The following is a 19,580-nucleotide window of genomic DNA, read 5'->3' on the forward strand; positions in this document are numbered from 1 at the left end:
ATGGCTGTGTAGAGTAATGGTTTAGGAGCTAACCTAGAGTCTTTAAGGTCCTGGGTTCGATTCCCATCCTGAACTTTCTTTCATTTCTCTTCTACATTGTGTTTTTTTTTGTTGTTGCTTGGTGAGGGAGAAAAAAGCTATTGTAAGCAACCAGGTAGACCAAAACACAAGCCACCCAGTTCATGTGTTTAAATTGAATGATTTAGTCAAAGGGATTTGGGTCACTCTGTCAGCATTAGCCATTTTCCCCACATTTGGATATTTATATCATCAGTCACAGGCCATACAAAATCATCAACTTAAAAAATTACCCCTGCATTGTTTATTTATCCCACCATACATCCCCACATTGTGTATTTATCCCGCCATACAGCCCCACATTGTGTATTGATTTATGCGATGACCCTCAGCCAGCCCTTGTGTATTGTCCTCATCCATTTTCTTTGAGAAATCCAGGTTCTGTGGTTGCAGTGGGATGTGTCCAGGCCAGGGCTTATCTTTGTACAGTATTTCCCCAGTCTCTGTTTTTATATTGCCATTGGCCCCATTCTTTTGTGTTTTAGTTGGTTTCCTGCCTCCACCTTTGCTGTTACTAAAGGCACAAGGTGGCTCAGACCCTATTGTCTCCAATTATACTAATGTCTTTTCCTTCACTTATCATGAGTTGTGCCCTGGAGAACCTGCTCAAAATCCTTTGGCAACGCACAGATTGATGAGAAGCTGGATGAGAAAATCATCTATGAAGTGCATTATGCTTGTCAGAAAAGCATGTTATAAGTTGGTCCTCCACAGTCTACATACCATTAGTAAAAATGTTACAAATGCTAAAATGTTAGATTAGATTTTCAGGGAGCAGGGATAGTGAACAGGTTGGAAAGAGAAGATAGAGGCAGTACCCATTCTTGTTGTTGGTAGTAAAGTATTGTTTTTCTGCTCCAAGTTGATGGCCACAAAACACCCCCATGTCCGAGGGCTCAGCTAACAGCACAGACCTGTGGGATAAAACAAGCAGTGTGTCCTGCATCAAGTGTCTATGCACATTAACGGCTCGGTGGAGTTTGCTATCCCAGTTTGGAGTGAACGGAAGAATGGAAAATGCTACACCCAATCACAAATGGAGTCTTGCTGAGCCAACAGAGACACAACTCCCAGCTAGGAAGTGACGTGACGTGGCACATAAAAGGAACTTCACATTTTTTATCTTTTATGGAAATAAAATGAATTATTTAAGCGTGTGTGCATTATTATTATTATTATTATTATTATTATTATTTTATATATATATTCCTTTGGTATGTAGTTGTCACTGCAGATTGTAGGAAGTGCTAGCCCCTGTACCTTTAGAGGGAGGCTATAGAAAATGCTAATTTGGTTAGTGAAGCCTTCTGCTTTCCCTCCTCCAGTGTGAGGATTTGTGGGCTGTTGTACAAAAGCAAACGTAGGGGTTTAATTTGAGTGAATTTGCAGCTCTGGGCAACATAGTCCTGGCTATTTGTGGATTGTTGCTATAACAGACCACCTCAATATCAGAAGCAAGTCTACAGCAGAGACCTGATTTACACTCCTTGACATTTCTATGCATTTGAACTGCCAAATTATTAATAAGCTTCTGCAGCGTAAAGTGCTTGGCTGCCCCTGTATAATGCATAGCTAAGTCAATGAGATGTCGCTGGAAAATCCCTGACCTTTTAATTATGCACTATACAGGAGCAGCTCAGACCTTCTAGCAAGAGGAACCTGTCAGTATGAGCCCTATGCACTCTCCCGTCAACCCTCCTTCCAGGGAATACTCTCCAATTAAGGAAGTGGCTGCTGGAGACTTTCTTCCGCCTGATGAACCAAGGCAGGCTTCTCTTAGTCAAGCAGCATCTGCCCCTCAGCCCTAGCCTCCTGATTGGTGGGTGGTGTCACCTGACCAGGGCTGACCAATCAGAGAGAGGCGAACCTGGGCCGGCTGCTGATTGGTTGCTGGAGTCAGCTGACTAGGCTCAGCCAATCAGGGGCTGTCCCTCAGCCCTAGCCTCCTGATTGGTTGGTGGTGTCACCTGACCTGGGCTGACCAATCAGAGAGAGGCGAACCTGGACCGGCTTCTGATTGGTTGCTGGAGTCAGCTGACTAGGCTCAGCCAATCAGGGGCTGCCCCTCAGTCCTAGCCTCCTGATTGGTGGGTGGTGTCACCTGACCTGGGCTGACCAATCAGAGAGAGGCGAACCTGGGCCGGCTGCTGATTGGTTGCTGGAGTCAGCTGACTAGGCTCAGCCAATCAGGGGCTGTCCCTCAGCCCTAGCCTCCTGATTGGTTGGTGGTGTCACCTGACCAGGGCTGACCAATCAGAGAGTGGGAACATGGGCCGGCTGCTGATTGGTTGCTGGAGTCAGCTGACTAGGCTCAGCCAATCGGGGGCTGCCCCTCAGCCCAAGCCTCCTGATTGGTTGGTGGTGTCACCTGACCTGGGCTGACCAATCAGAGAGAGGGAACCTGGGCCGGCTGCTGATTGGTTGCTGGAGTCAGCTGACTAGGCTCAGCCAATCAGGGGCTGCCCCTCAGCCCTGGCCTCCTGATTGGTGGGTGGTGTCACCTGACCTGGGCTGACCAATCAGAGAGAGGGAACCTGGGCCGGCTGCTGATTGGTTGCTGGAGTCAGCTGACTAGGCTTAGCCAATCAGGGGCTGTCCCTCAGCCCTGGCCACCTGATTGGTGGGTGGTGTCACCTGACCAGGGCTGACCAATCAGAGAGAGGGAACCTGGGCCGGCTGCTGATTGGTTGCTGGAGTCAGCTGACTAGGCTCAGCCAATCAGGGGCTGTCCCTCAGCCCTAGCCTCCTGATTGGTTGGTGGTGTCACCTGACCTGGGCTGACCAATCAGAGAGAGGCGAACCTGGACCGGCTTCTGATTGGTTGCTGGAGTCAGCTGACTAGGCTCAGCCAATCAGGGGCTGCCCCTCAGCCCTAGCCTCCTGATTGGTTGGTGGTGTCACCTGACCTGGGCTGACCAATCAGAGAGAGGCGAACCTGGACCGGCTTCTGATTGGTTGCTGGAGTCAGCTGACTAGGCTCAGCCAATCAGGGGCTGCCCCTCAGTCCTAGCCTCCTGATTGGTGGGTGGTGTCACCTGACCTGGGCTGACCAATCAGAGAGAGGCGAACCTGGGCCGGCTGCTGATTGGTTGCTGGAGTCAGCTGACTAGGCTCAGCCAATCAGGGTCTGTTCCTCAGGCCTAGCCTCCTGATTGGTTGGTGGTGTCACCTGACCTGGGCTGACCAATCAGAGAGAGGGAACCTGGGCCGGCTGCTGATTGGTTGCTGGAGTCAGCTGACTAGGCTCAGCCAATCAGGGGCTGCCCCTCAGCCCTGGCCTCCTGATTGGTTGGTGGTGTCACCTGACCAGGGCTGACCAATCAGAGAGAGGGAACCTGGGCCGGCTGCTGATTGGTTGCTGGAGTCAGCTGACTAGGCTCAGCCAATCAGGGGCTGCCCCTCAGCCCTGGCCTCCTGATTGGTGGGTGGTGTCACCTGACCTGGGCTGACCAATCAGAGAGAGGGAACCTGGGCCGGCTGCTGATTGGTTGCTGGAGTCAGCTGACTAGGCTCAGCCAATCAGGGGCTGTCCCTCAGCCCTAGCCTCCTGATTGGTTGGTTATGTCACTTTATTATTAATTATGAATTATTATGAATTATTAAATTGTTAAAGGAATCATTAATAACGAGATGATTTTTTTTGTCACTTGTATTCACGGGCACCAAGGTAATTGGAACACAGTTAACAATTACCACCGCTTTTGCCATTATCGGCATGGGAACAAGGTGGCAGTGGGTGGATTTGAACTTACGAGCAGCAGTGTGGAAGGCAAACACCTTAACCACAACTCCAAGTCAGAGATACTGGCATGCTTCTCTCTCTGTACCGTATTGGTTTAGGTGTTAGCATGATTTTGGTTTAGGTTATTCTTGAGGTTCTGGGTTCAATTCCCTAAGGCTTGTTTTTTACGTGGATCACCACATAGACCAAAATTTAAGCCATCTTGTCTCTGCCCCTACAAGACACCATTCTTTAGTTTATTTAGTGTGTTTGTTTGGAAGTCAGGCCAGCTAAAAGACTGTATTGGGGTGAAAAACTAAAGTAGTGTTTTTTCAGAGTTATTATCCCCTAGCTCTGTGGCCTAATGGCTAAGGTGTTGGCCATCATGACTTCAGGTTCTGAGTTGAATTCCCCTAGGCTTTATCTGTGTCGGTTCTTTTTTTTGTTTTGTTTTTAAGTAAGCACATAGACCAAAACATAAGCCATCTTGTCTTTGCCCTGACAAGCCACAATTCTTTAGTTTATTTAGTGTTTGTTTGGAAGTCAGGCCAGCTAAAAGACTGTATTGGGGTGAAAAACTAAAGTAGTGTTTTTTCTAAACCATTACCGCCTGGCTCTGTGGCCTAATGGCTAAGGTGTTGGCCATCATGACTTGAGGTTCTGAGTTCAATTCTCCTAGGCTTCAACTGTGTCTGTTCTTTTTTTTGTTTTGTTTTTAAGTAAGCACATAGACCAAAACATAAGCCATCTTGTCTTTGCCCTTACAAGCCACCTTCGTTAGTTTATTTAGTGCATTTGTTTGGGAGTCAGACTAGCTAAAGGACTGTACAAGCTAAAGGATTGTTTCTGTAGGGCCTTATACCTGTTCTCTGTGGCGCAATGGTTGAGATGTTGGATTTCGTTTTTGAGGTTCTGGGTTTAATTCACTCTAATTGATTTATTTGGTGTGTTTGTTTAGGAGGAAGTCAAGCTACAAGATTGCAATGAGGAAAAAAACCAATGGATTTTTTGCAGGGGACAGGTTTGCTAGTGTCTGTAGTGTACATGTACCCGTCTTTAGTTTATTAATTGTGTTTGTATGGGAGACAATCAAGGTGCCCTTCCCGTATGGCTGTGTAGAGTAATGGTTAAGGAGCTAACCTAGAGTCTTTAAGGTCCTGGGTTCGATTCCCATCCTGAACTTTCTTTCATTTCTCTTCTACATTGTGTTTTTTTTGTTGTTGCTTGGTGAGGGAGAAAAAAGCTATTGTAAGCAACCAGGTAGACCAAAACACAAGCCACCCAGTTCATGTGTTTAAATTGAATGATTTAGTCAAAGGGATTTGGGTCACTCTGTCAGCATTAGCCATTTTCCCCACATTTGGATATTTATATCATCAGTCACAGGCCATACAAAATCATCAACTTAAAAAATTACCCCTGCATTGTTTATTTATCCCACCATACATCCCCACATTGTGTATTTATCCCGCCATACAGCCCCACATTGTGTATTGATTTATGCGATGACCCTCAGCCAGCCCTTGTGTATTGTCCTCATCCATTTTCTTTGAGAAATCCAGGTTCTGTGGTTGCAGTGGGATGTGTCCAGGCCAGGGCTTATCTTTGTACAGTATTTCCCCAGTCTCTGTTTTTATATTGCCATTGGCCCCATTCTTTTGTGTTTTAGTTGGTTTCCTGCCTCCACCTTTGCTGTTACTAAAGGCACAAGGTGGCTCAGACCCTATTGTCTCCAATTATACTAATGTCTTTTCCTTCACTTATCATGAGTTGTGCCCTGGAGAACCTGCTCAAAACCCTTTGGCAACGCACAGATTGATGAGAAGCTGGATGAGAAAATCATCTATGAAGCGCATTATGCTTGTCAGAAAAGCATGTTATAAGTTGGTCCTCCACAGTCTACATACCATTAGTAAAAATGTTACAAATACTTGGTTGGTTGCTGGAGTCAGCTGACTAGGCTCAGCCAATCAGGGGCTGCCCCTCAGTCCTAGCCTCCTGATTGGTGGGTGGTGTCACCTGACCTGGGCTGACCAATCAGAGAGAGGCGAACCTGGGCCGGCTGCTGATTGGTTGCTGGAGTCAGCTGACTAGGCTCAGCCAATCAGGGTCTGTTCCTCAGGCCTAGCCTCCTGATTGGTTGGTGGTGTCACCTGACCTGGGCTGACCAATCAGAGAGAGGGAACCTGGGCCGGCTGCTGATTGGTTGCTGGAGTCAGCTGACTAGGCTCAGCCAATCAGGGGCTGCCCCTCAGCCCTGGCCTCCTGATTGGTTGGTGGTGTCACCTGACCAGGGCTGACCAATCAGAGAGAGGGAACCTGGGCCGGCTGCTGATTGGTTGCTGGAGTCAGCTGACTAGGCTCAGCCAATCAGGGGCTGCCCCTCAGCCCTGGCCTCCTGATTGGTGGGTGGTGTCACCTGACCTGGGCTGACCAATCAGAGAGAGGGAACCTGGGCCAGCTGCTGATTGGTTGCTGGAGTCAGCTGACTAGGCTCAGCCAATCAGGGGCTGTCCCTCAGCCCTGGCCTCCTGATTGGTTGGTGGTGTCACCTGACCTGGGCTGACCAATCAGAGAGAGGGAACCTGGGCCGGCTGCTGATTGGTTGCTGGAGTCAGCTGACTAGGCTCAGCCAATCAGGGGCTGTCCCTCAGCCCTAGCCTCCTGATTGGTTGGTTATGTCACTTTATTATTAATTATGAATTATTATGAATTATTAAATTGTTAAAGGAATCATTAATAACAAGATGATTTTTTTTGTCACTTGTATTCACGGGCACCAAGGTAATTGGAACACAGTTAACAATTACCACCGCTTTTGCCATTATCGGCATGGGAACAAGGTGGCAGTGGGTGGATTTGAACTTACGAGCAGCAGTGTGGAAGGCATACACCTTAACCACAACTCCAAGTCAGAGATACTGGCACGCTTCTCTCTCTGTACCGTATTGGTTTAGGTGTTAGCATGATTTTGGTTTAGGTTATTCTTGAGGTTCTGGGTTCAATTCCCTAAGGCTTGTTTTTTACGTGGATCACCACATAGACCAAAATTTAAGCCATCTTGTCTCTGCCCCTACAAGACACCATTCTTTAGTTTATTTAGTGTGTTTGTTTGGAAGTCAGGCCAGCTAAAAGACTGTATTGGGGTGAAAAACTAAAGTAGTGTTTTTTCAGAGTCGTTATCCCTTAGCTCTGTGGCCTAATGGCTAAGGTGTTGGCCATCATGACTTCAGGTTCTGAGTTGAATTCCCCTAGGCTTCATCTGTGTCGGTTCTTTTTTTTGTTTTGTTTTTAAGTAAGCACATAGACCAAAACATAAGCCATCTTGTCTTTGCCCTGACAAGCCACAATTCTTTAGTTTATTTAGTGTTTGTTTGGAAGTCAGGCCAGCTAAAAGACTGTATTGGGGTGAAAAACTAAAGTAGTGTTTTTTCTAAGCCATTACCGCCTGGCTCTGTGGCCTAATGGCTAAGGTGTTGGCCATCATGACTTGAGGTTCTGAGTTCAATTCTCCTAGGCTTCAACTGTGTCTGTTCTTTTTTTTGTTTTGTTTTTAAGTAAGCACATAGACCAAAACATAAGCCATCTTGTCTTTGCCCTTACAAGCCACCTTCGTTAGTTTATTTAGTGCATTTGTTTGGGAGTCAGGCTAGCTAAAGGACTGTACAAGCTAAAGGATTGTTTCTGTAGGGCCTTATACCTGTTCTCTGTGGCGCAATGGTTGAGATGTTGGATTTCGTTTTTGAGGTTCTGGGTTTAATTCACTCTAATTGATTTATTTGGTGTGTTTGTTTAGGAGGAAGTCAAGCTACAAGATTGCAATGAGGAAAAAAACCAATGGATTTTTTGCAGGGGACAGGTTTGCTAGTGTCTGTAGTGTACATGTACCCGTCTTTAGTTTATTAATTGTGTTTGTATGGGAGACAATCAAGGTGCCCTTCCCATATGGCTGTGTAGAGTAATGGTTTAGGAGCTAACCTAGAGTCTTTAAGGTCCTGGGTTCGATTCCCATCCTGAACTTTCTTTCATTTCTCTTCTACATTGTGTTTTTTTTTGTTGTTGCTTGGTGAGGGAGAAAAAAGCTATTGTAAGCAACCAGGTAGACCAAAACACAAGCCACCCAGTTCATGTGTTTAAATTGAATGATTTAGTCAAAGGGATTTGGGTCACTCTGTCAGCATTAGCCATTTTCCCCACATTTGGATATTTATATCATCAGTCACAGGCCATACAAAATCATCAACTTAAAAAATTACCCCTGCATTGTTTATTTATCCCACCATACATCCCCACATTGTGTATTTATCCCGCCATACAGCCCCACATTGTGTATTGATTTATGCGATGACCCTCAGCCAGCCCTTGTGTATTGTCCTCATCCATTTTCTTTGAGAAATCCAGGTTCTGTGGTTGCAGTGGGATGTGTCCAGGCCAGGGCTTATCTTTGTACAGTATTTCCCCAGTCTCTGTTTTTATATTGCCATTGGCCCCATTCTTTTGTGTTTTAGTTGGTTTCCTGCCTCCACCTTTGCTGTTACTAAAGGCACAAGGTGGCTCAGACCCTATTGTCTCCAATTATACTAATGTCTTTTCCTTCACTTATCATGAGTTGTGCCCTGGAGAACCTGCTCAAAATCCTTTGGCAACGCACAGATTGATGAGAAGCTGGATGAGAAAATCATCTATGAAGTGCATTATGCTTGTCAGAAAAGCATGTTATAAGTTGGTCCTCCACAGTCTACATACCATTAGTAAAAATGTTACAAATGCTAAAATGTTAGATTAGATTTTCAGGGAGCAGGGATAGTGAACAGGTTGGAAAGAGAAGATAGAGGCAGTACCCATTCTTGTTGTTGGTAGTAAAGTATTGTTTTTCTGCTCCAAGTTGATGGCCACAAAACACCCCCATGTCCGAGGGCTCAGCTAACAGCACAGACCTGTGGGATAAAACAAGCAGTGTGTCCTGCATCAAGTGTCTATGCACATTAACGGCTCGGTGGAGTTTGCTATCCCAGTTTGGAGTGAACGGAAGAATGGAAAATGCTACACCCAATCACAAATGGAGTCTTGCTGAGCCAACAGAGACACAACTCCCAGCTAGGAAGTGACGTGACGTGGCACATAAAAGGAACTTCACATTTTTTATCTTTTATGGAAATAAAATGAATTATTTAAGCGTGTGTGCATTATTATTATTATTATTATTATTATTATTATTATTATTTTATATATATATTCCTTTGGTATGTAGTTGTCACTGCAGATTGTAGGAAGTGCTAGCCCCTGTACCTTTAGAGGGAGGCTATAGAAAATGCTAATTTGGTTAGTGAAGCCTTCTGCTTTCCCTCCTCCAGTGTGAGGATTTGTGGGCTGTTGTACAAAAGCAAACGTAGGGGTTTAATTTGAGTGAATTTGCAGCTCTGGGCAACATAGTCCTGGCTATTTGTGGATTGTTGCTATAACAGACCACCTCAATATCAGAAGCAAGTCTACAGCAGAGACCTGATTTACACTCCTTGACATTTCTATGCATTTGAACTGCCAAATTATTAATAAGCTTCTGCAGCGTAAAGTGCTTGGCTGCCCCTGTATAATGCATAGCTAAGTCAATGAGATGTCGCTGGAAAATCCCTGACCTTTTAATTATGCACTATACAGGAGCAGCTCAGACCTTCTAGCAAGAGGAACCTGTCAGTATGAGCCCTATGCACTCTCCCGTCAACCCTCCTTCCAGGGAATACTCTCCAATTAAGGAAGTGGCTGCTGGAGACTTTCTTCCGCCTGATGAACCAAGGCAGGCTTCTCTTAGTCAAGCAGCATCTGCCCCTCAGCCCTAGCCTCCTGATTGGTGGGTGGTGTCACCTGACCAGGGCTGACCAATCAGAGAGAGGCGAACCTGGGCCGGCTGCTGATTGGTTGCTGGAGTCAGCTGACTAGGCTCAGCCAATCAGGGGCTGTCCCTCAGCCCTAGCCTCCTGATTGGTTGGTGGTGTCACCTGACCTGGGCTGACCAATCAGAGAGAGGCGAACCTGGACCGGCTTCTGATTGGTTGCTGGAGTCAGCTGACTAGGCTCAGCCAATCAGGGGCTGCCCCTCAGTCCTAGCCTCCTGATTGGTGGGTGGTGTCACCTGACCTGGGCTGACCAATCAGAGAGAGGCGAACCTGGGCCGGCTGCTGATTGGTTGCTGGAGTCAGCTGACTAGGCTCAGCCAATCAGGGGCTGTCCCTCAGCCCTAGCCTCCTGATTGGTTGGTGGTGTCACCTGACCAGGGCTGACCAATCAGAGAGTGGGAACATGGGCCGGCTGCTGATTGGTTGCTGGAGTCAGCTGACTAGGCTCAGCCAATCGGGGGCTGCCCCTCAGCCCAAGCCTCCTGATTGGTTGGTGGTGTCACCTGACCTGGGCTGACCAATCAGAGAGAGGGAACCTGGGCCGGCTGCTGATTGGTTGCTGGAGTCAGCTGACTAGGCTCAGCCAATCAGGGGCTGCCCCTCAGCCCTGGCCTCCTGATTGGTGGGTGGTGTCACCTGACCTGGGCTGACCAATCAGAGAGAGGGAACCTGGGCCGGCTGCTGATTGGTTGCTGGAGTCAGCTGACTAGGCTTAGCCAATCAGGGGCTGTCCCTCAGCCCTGGCCACCTGATTGGTGGGTGGTGTCACCTGACCAGGGCTGACCAATCAGAGAGAGGGAACCTGGGCCGGCTGCTGATTGGTTGCTGGAGTCAGCTGACTAGGCTCAGCCAATCAGGGGCTGTCCCTCAGCCCTAGCCTCCTGATTGGTTGGTGGTGTCACCTGACCTGGGCTGACCAATCAGAGAGAGGCGAACCTGGACCGGCTTCTGATTGGTTGCTGGAGTCAGCTGACTAGGCTCAGCCAATCAGGGGCTGCCCCTCAGCCCTAGCCTCCTGATTGGTTGGTGGTGTCACCTGACCTGGGCTGACCAATCAGAGAGAGGCGAACCTGGACCGGCTTCTGATTGGTTGCTGGAGTCAGCTGACTAGGCTCAGCCAATCAGGGGCTGCCCCTCAGTCCTAGCCTCCTGATTGGTGGGTGGTGTCACCTGACCTGGGCTGACCAATCAGAGAGAGGCGAACCTGGGCCGGCTGCTGATTGGTTGCTGGAGTCAGCTGACTAGGCTCAGCCAATCAGGGTCTGTTCCTCAGGCCTAGCCTCCTGATTGGTTGGTGGTGTCACCTGACCTGGGCTGACCAATCAGAGAGAGGGAACCTGGGCCGGCTGCTGATTGGTTGCTGGAGTCAGCTGACTAGGCTCAGCCAATCAGGGGCTGCCCCTCAGCCCTGGCCTCCTGATTGGTTGGTGGTGTCACCTGACCAGGGCTGACCAATCAGAGAGAGGGAACCTGGGCCGGCTGCTGATTGGTTGCTGGAGTCAGCTGACTAGGCTCAGCCAATCAGGGGCTGCCCCTCAGCCCTGGCCTCCTGATTGGTGGGTGGTGTCACCTGACCTGGGCTGACCAATCAGAGAGAGGGAACCTGGGCCGGCTGCTGATTGGTTGCTGGAGTCAGCTGACTAGGCTCAGCCAATCAGGGGCTGTCCCTCAGCCCTAGCCTCCTGATTGGTTGGTTATGTCACTTTATTATTAATTATGAATTATTATGAATTATTAAATTGTTAAAGGAATCATTAATAACGAGATGATTTTTTTTGTCACTTGTATTCACGGGCACCAAGGTAATTGGAACACAGTTAACAATTACCACCGCTTTTGCCATTATCGGCATGGGAACAAGGTGGCAGTGGGTGGATTTGAACTTACGAGCAGCAGTGTGGAAGGCAAACACCTTAACCACAACTCCAAGTCAGAGATACTGGCATGCTTCTCTCTCTGTACCGTATTGGTTTAGGTGTTAGCATGATTTTGGTTTAGGTTATTCTTGAGGTTCTGGGTTCAATTCCCTAAGGCTTGTTTTTTACGTGGATCACCACATAGACCAAAATTTAAGCCATCTTGTCTCTGCCCCTACAAGACACCATTCTTTAGTTTATTTAGTGTGTTTGTTTGGAAGTCAGGCCAGCTAAAAGACTGTATTGGGGTGAAAAACTAAAGTAGTGTTTTTTCAGAGTCATTATCCCCTAGCTCTGTGGCCTAATGGCTAAGGTGTTGGCCATCATGACTTCAGGTTCTGAGTTGAATTCCCCTAGGCTTTATCTGTGTCGGTTCTTTTTTTTGTTTTGTTTTTAAGTAAGCACATAGACCAAAACATAAGCCATCTTGTCTTTGCCCTGACAAGCCACAATTCTTTAGTTTATTTAGTGTTTGTTTGGAAGTCAGGCCAGCTAAAAGACTGTATTGGGGTGAAAAACTAAAGTAGTGTTTTTTCTAAACCATTACCGCCTGGCTCTGTGGCCTAATGGCTAAGGTGTTGGCCATCATGACTTGAGGTTCTGAGTTCAATTCTCCTAGGCTTCAACTGTGTCTGTTCTTTTTTTTGTTTTGTTTTTAAGTAAGCACATAGACCAAAACATAAGCCATCTTGTCTTTGCCCTTACAAGCCACCTTCGTTAGTTTATTTAGTGCATTTGTTTGGGAGTCAGACTAGCTAAAGGACTGTACAAGCTAAAGGATTGTTTCTGTAGGGCCTTATACCTGTTCTCTGTGGCGCAATGGTTGAGATGTTGGATTTCGTTTTTGAGGTTCTGGGTTTAATTCACTCTAATTGATTTATTTGGTGTGTTTGTTTAGGAGGAAGTCAAGCTACAAGATTGCAATGAGGAAAAAAACCAATGGATTTTTTGCAGGGGACAGGTTTGCTAGTGTCTGTAGTGTACATGTACCCGTCTTTAGTTTATTAATTGTGTTTGTATGGGAGACAATCAAGGTGCCCTTCCCGTATGGCTGTGTAGAGTAATGGTTAAGGAGCTAACCTAGAGTCTTTAAGGTCCTGGGTTCGATTCCCATCCTGAACTTTCTTTCATTTCTCTTCTACATTGTGTTTTTTTTGTTGTTGCTTGGTGAGGGAGAAAAAAGCTATTGTAAGCAACCAGGTAGACCAAAACACAAGCCACCCAGTTCATGTGTTTAAATTGAATGATTTAGTCAAAGGGATTTGGGTCACTCTGTCAGCATTAGCCATTTTCCCCACATTTGGATATTTATATCATCAGTCACAGGCCATACAAAATCATCAACTTAAAAAATTACCCCTGCATTGTTTATTTATCCCACCATACATCCCCACATTGTGTATTTATCCCGCCATACAGCCCCACATTGTGTATTGATTTATGCGATGACCCTCAGCCAGCCCTTGTGTATTGTCCTCATCCATTTTCTTTGAGAAATCCAGGTTCTGTGGTTGCAGTGGGATGTGTCCAGGCCAGGGCTTATCTTTGTACAGTATTTCCCCAGTCTCTGTTTTTATATTGCCATTGGCCCCATTCTTTTGTGTTTTAGTTGGTTTCCTGCCTCCACCTTTGCTGTTACTAAAGGCACAAGGTGGCTCAGACCCTATTGTCTCCAATTATACTAATGTCTTTTCCTTCACTTATCATGAGTTGTGCCCTGGAGAACCTGCTCAAAACCCTTTGGCAACGCACAGATTGATGAGAAGCTGGATGAGAAAATCATCTATGAAGCGCATTATGCTTGTCAGAAAAGCATGTTATAAGTTGGTCCTCCACAGTCTACATACCATTAGTAAAAATGTTACAAATACTTGGTTGGTTGCTGGAGTCAGCTGACTAGGCTCAGCCAATCAGGGGCTGTCCCTCAGCCCTAGCCTCCTGATTGGTTGGTGGTGTCACCTGGCCTGGGCTGGCCAATCAGAGAGAGGCGAACCTGGGTCAGCTGCTGATTGGTTGCTGGAGTCAGCTGACTAGGGAGAAAACAATATAAATATAGACAAAAGCAATCCAAATTCCACGTGTAAAAGTGCAAAAAATAATATAATAAGAAATACTCCCCAAGATGGCAGCATCCAATAAACACTCTTCCTCAAGATGCTCAAAAACACAATATGACAACCATGGAGCGCATATACATGGGGAGAAACAAAAACAACAATAATAGTGTAATATGTACACAAAAAGAAAATAAAAAAGGGGTGTAAGATCCACTCACAAACTTGTTGGACAAAATTGGCTCATCAAGGTTCAGTAGGATATCTACAGAATTTTAATATCTTCTAAAATCTATAAAAACAAAAAGACCACAAATGGTGCAGTATCTTCACAGTTCAGGAAAGAGGGAGGTCTGGATACACTTACAGTTGAGAAGGGCACAGCTATATACAAATAGTGTGCAAAAGCGCAATGTAAACCAAAGTCCCAAGTCCACTGTTGAAGATCACTCTCTCAAAGGAATGTTCTCTACACGTTTCGTCAGTAGTTTGCTGGCTTCTTCAGGAGAAAAACAAGTAGATTTGTGTGTGCAGTCAATGAGAATCAATTGAATATTCTGCAGATATCCTACTGAACCTTGATGAGCCTATTTTGTCCAACAAGTTTGTGAGTGTATCTTACACCCCTTTTTTATTTTCTTTTTGTGCACACCACTTAAAGACATCCCACTTACCTTTCTATGTGGCCCACCTCAAACACAAATCTAAAAAGAACATAGAATGTTGTTGCATGTTTTGGGATAGATGCTGCATGCTACATGTTGGGTTACCTGGAACAAGGAAGAAAATACAAAGCAGTATATATATATATATATATATATATATATATATATATATATATATATATATATATATATATATATTTATATATCGGATAAGAATACAATAGTTTAATACTGTCTCAGCTTGATGGTATATTATATGTTTTTTATGCACTCTAAAGAGTCCCTAATCATTCATCAGATAACTTATTTTTTTGTTAAAAATAAAACGGGTATTGTAATTTAAAAAATATGTAACCACATTAGATCATGTGTAAGTGATCACTTGTAAGTTTAGGTCACCGACCAATTGAAGAAAAGGGGGAGAGGCTGTCCCCATGGAGTGCACAATGGCTCCATCCTTTCACAGAACTACTCCAGACTAATGCAAAGAAAGAGAGGAGTAAGAGTGAGCACGAGAGAGAGTATGTAAGAGTGCGAGAAAGAGTAAGAATGAAAAAGCATCTCTGCTGTGTGTTTCATTTGTTTTGCTGGATGTTCCCTTCTTGTATTTGGACATTTGTACACATTTCAGAAATTGACAAATGTTGTTAAAATTATAATTATAATACAAATGCAAATGCACAAGGCTAATACACTTCCCTTTTCAGGACTCTTGAAAATTAGGTAAATTTTGCATATTATACCCAAGATTTTACAGTATATATACAGTATATATATACATTTAATGATACAAAATCATTATATTTAAAAATTGATATTCAATGAGCATTGTAATTATTTTGGAATTTACAAAATCATATGCACACCATACTTTTACTTTCTTTACAAAAATTGACCTGGATTAAGTGCATTACAAAAGGCAATGATGTGTTCTAAAGAGAAAAATGTTGACTATATGAAAAACAGACAGAAAAGCCAATGTTTTTTTAAAGTCATTTAGGCATCTGAAAATCTATAAAAAAGATCAATTGCGTTATGTTTTTTTCTTTAGTACTGAAACTGTATAAAACCAATGATAAACAGATTTAAGTTTCATGCTGAATCATTGTATATCTGTCATGCTTTATAATGTATTCATACTTTTTCCAATCTTTGACTTTGAAGTTAGTAGTTATTCTAAATAGTTAGTGATAATATATTAAAGGCAACAGGAAGATACAGTTGGAGTCAGAACAGAAAGGAATTGTAGATAATTAGCCATGGCACTTTAAGGTCAGCAACCCGCCATTCACAACCATCTAGCAGTATAAAAGATTTGAGCAAAGGCACACTACACATTTCATGGGTGTTTTAATCAGCATTGATGTTGGATGACAGCATTTGCATTTGCCTGGCATTTCTAAAGAGGTTTTCTAAGCAATACTTTTTTTTTAAAACTATTTTTATTAAATCTACTATGGGCACCACACTTTCAGCAAAATGGTTTGTGTGTAATTAATTTATCGTTTATGATATGGAAACCAAGGCTAATGAGATCTGCTTTGTGGTCTGCTAAATCTGAAATATAATCTGAAAAAGTGAAGGCAGGTGCACTAAAACTCCCCAGGATGTCTAGAAAAGGCACAAACAAATTCAGATTGCTTTTATATATTGTTGAAAAATGTGCACGTGGGTGGTCATTAAATAGTTATATTTCTGTGAAAGAAAATATTAATTATCTAAATTATCTTCATGTTGTTTAGATTTCTTAAAATAACATTAAAAGATATATACATAAATGTAAATGCACAATGTTGCTTCTTCATCGGGTCTTCTTTAAAATGTCAAATTGTAATACATAAGGTTACATAAGAATCTCAACATTTCAGTCCAAACCTGGGGACTTTCTTCAAAATTACTATCTCAATCAACGAACACCACCTAAATAGTGAAACTCTCCCTGCATAAATAATGAAAAGCTACCAACCAACAACAAGGCAAATTAACATCTGCCCCTACGCAGAAGTATACAGGATCGAGGACTGTGATCCACATTGTGAAAACATAAACCAGTAATTTAACCCCTTAAGGACAATGGGCGGTCCCTAAACCCATTGAAAACAATGTATTTTGAGCCCGTACATGTATGGGCTTTGTCATTAAGGGGTTAAAGTCTTAATATAATAAAATGCAAATGAATTGTCCGTTTTGTTCACGCTCAGGAGGAGAAATTTAAAGTATCAACCACAGTAAGAATACATGTAACAGGAATTATTTTAGAAACAGCTACACTTAGACGCAATATATTAATGGCATAGGGGGACTAACCTGCGTGAAATTCACCAAGCGACAATTAACACAAATAAAGTCGCCCAGCACCCCAGTAGTTAAGTGAGGTGTATTTAATTCAGCAACAAGGGCCCTTGTTGCCCTTGTTGTTGCTGAACTAAATACACCTCACTTAACTACTTGAGTGCTAAGCGACTTTATTTGTGATATTTTGGGGTGCTGATGGAGCTCAGTTTGAGCACCAGAAATATTGGAGTGCTGTTCTACTATTTCTACATTGGCAAGCGACAATTAACTGACATCTTCTGAATGTAATGGAAAAGTCTAGTCAATATCTGACAATATCAAACACAGCTGTAATACTCATGTACAGCGGGTTAGAGTGTGCAAATACCATTAGTCAGTCAGTAGAGCTGCTTCTTATTAATCTTACTAAGCACATAAAGAACAACCTTACTGTGACACTGGGATGTAGTGTATCGTTAACTTATGCATAATGTGACACCGGACAGATACATTATTCATATGGTGTGGTGACAGTGCGATACAGTAATTGCTGGACTGTGTATTAGTCCTGCTTTGGTCAATAGTTGTCTTCATTTTGTCATTTAAAAGTGGCAGCACAAAAGCAGGCATTAAGCACCAGATCCATTTTACCACACCAGGCAGGACCCAAGGTACAGGCTATGTAAAGAGGCTTCTGAGACAGTCCAACACATAGTGGCAGGGTGTTAGATGCTTGCAGGAACAGCATACACTGAACAGCAAGGAGCTGCCATTGTGTACAGGAACTTCTGCACAGAGAATGGGCTAAACCCTCCCAAGTCCGAATAGGAGATTCCACAGAAATTTGTGGAGAAATAACAGCAATATCAGAAAGAATTAGTATGAGAAGCTGAAGAAGTACCAGGGCCTGAAAGAAGAACTAGTGAAGATGTGAAGAGGGAATAACAAAGTGGTCCCAGTGGATGTAGGAGCACTTGGGGTGTGACTCCTAGGGTGGGAGAATGGCTCCAACAGATTCCAGGAATTACATCAGAACACTCATTACATCAGAATTACATCAGAAGAGTGAAGTTCTAGGAACAGCTAAGTTACTGAACAGAACCCTCAAATTCCCAGGGATGGTATGCAATACTAAGAGAGCTTTGGTTGAGATATTGTATTATAGAGCTAAAAATAGTAGGAAAGAAGTAAGACAGATTCGCCGAGAAAGAAAGGTGCAGACTTTTTCCACAAATCCATCTGGCTTCTTGAAGTCCTTGGCCACAAAAGGGCACAGCCACAGCACGCACCATGTAGGACGGCCTCTCCCCGGTCCTCCAATTGGGGGGGGGGTTGTGCATGGGACTCTGCCCTTTTGTGGAAGTGCTCTAGGAAGACTGATTAACAGACCTGAGACCAGGGAGAACAGACATGGAAAGAAGACAAGAAGTGGCAAGAGAAGAAGCAGAAATACAGAAAAGGAGACAGGGAACATAACAAGCAAGGGACATGGAGACAAAGCAAGAAACATAACCAGACAAGATATACATAATACAGGGCACAATAGGGAACAAGACAACGAATACTCAAGATCTGACATGAACAGGACAGGGCACCTCTCTACCGGGGATACAAGACAGGGCACCCCTCTACCGGGGATAAAAGACAGGACACCCCTCTACCGGGGATACAAGACACGAAAGCACAGAGCTGACAAGACTGACCAGGCAACACATGACAAGAACACATAGAAACCACAGGACCAAACAGGACTTGCCTAGGACTACAAGATAACAGCTGGAGATTCCGTCACATCTTATGGCCATAGTATGCTTAGCCCACCACTACGCCAAAGTACTCCGATATTCGGTGGGTCCAAATGCTAAACGCTGCTTACAGAGGTACAACAGGGAACAAGACAAGGAATACTCAAGATCTGACATGAACAGGACAGGACACCCCCCTTACCGGGGATTCAAGACAGGACACCCCCTTTACTGGGGATTCAAGACAGGACACCTCCCTACCAGGGATTCATGACAGGACACGCCTCTACCGGGGATACAAGACAGGACACCCCTCTACCGGGGATACAAGACACGAAAGCACAGAGCTGACAAGACTGACCAGGCAACACACGACAAGAATACATAGAAACCACAGGACCAAACAGGACTAGCCGAGGACTACAAGATAACAATTGGAGATTCCGTCACATCGCATGGCCATAGTATGCTTAGCCCACCACTACACCAAAGTACTCCCATATTCGGTGGGTCCTAACGCTAAACCCTGCTTACAGAGGTACTAAACAAACCAAACAAGAGATCTAATAGAGTTGCTCTTAAGGACCTTTGAAAATCCTTGCGCCAAAGCCATTAGTCTCCCCAGAACAAGTTCTTCCGAGATGTACCTTACCCTACCCTTTGCCAGGGGGACTAAAATCCCTATTCCTCCCAGGCCAAGCTGTTCAGAGCGGTTGTCTCAGACTCAGACAACAAACATACATAAAACTAAAGCTCTTTTTGGTACATAGCTATTGGTAAGAGTTGTACACATGGCTTGCAAAATATCATTAGGGAGTAAAGTCTAGGGTCTGAACATCATCAAAATATGTATTATAATACACTATATGGGATTTCAGCTTCAGAGCCTAAAGGGCCATTTCCTGCATGGGGATCAACAGTTTTTAGAAAACTTGGAAAAATTAGAAAAAGATGGTGCTTTTGTCCCATAGACACTAGTATAAAATAACATCTGTTATGGGAACATAAGAGATGTGCTGATGTAACAAAATTATAAGTTTTGTAAATGCTAAATTATTGTATTAACTCCAGGAATATTACTACAGTTATAATTAGAAAGTATTTCACTTCTAGAAACAAAAATAATAATTATTATTAAACTCAGAACAATTACATTCCTTTTTCTATTAAACAGTGTTTTAACTTGTTACAGGAAAAACGGTATAAAAGCTGAGCAAAACTAGCTAGCATTTC

The sequence above is a fragment of the Spea bombifrons genome, chromosome 3 (assembly GCF_027358695.1).
Source record: "Spea bombifrons isolate aSpeBom1 chromosome 3, aSpeBom1.2.pri, whole genome shotgun sequence".
Taxonomy (NCBI): Eukaryota; Metazoa; Chordata; class Amphibia; order Anura; family Pelobatidae; genus Spea; species Spea bombifrons.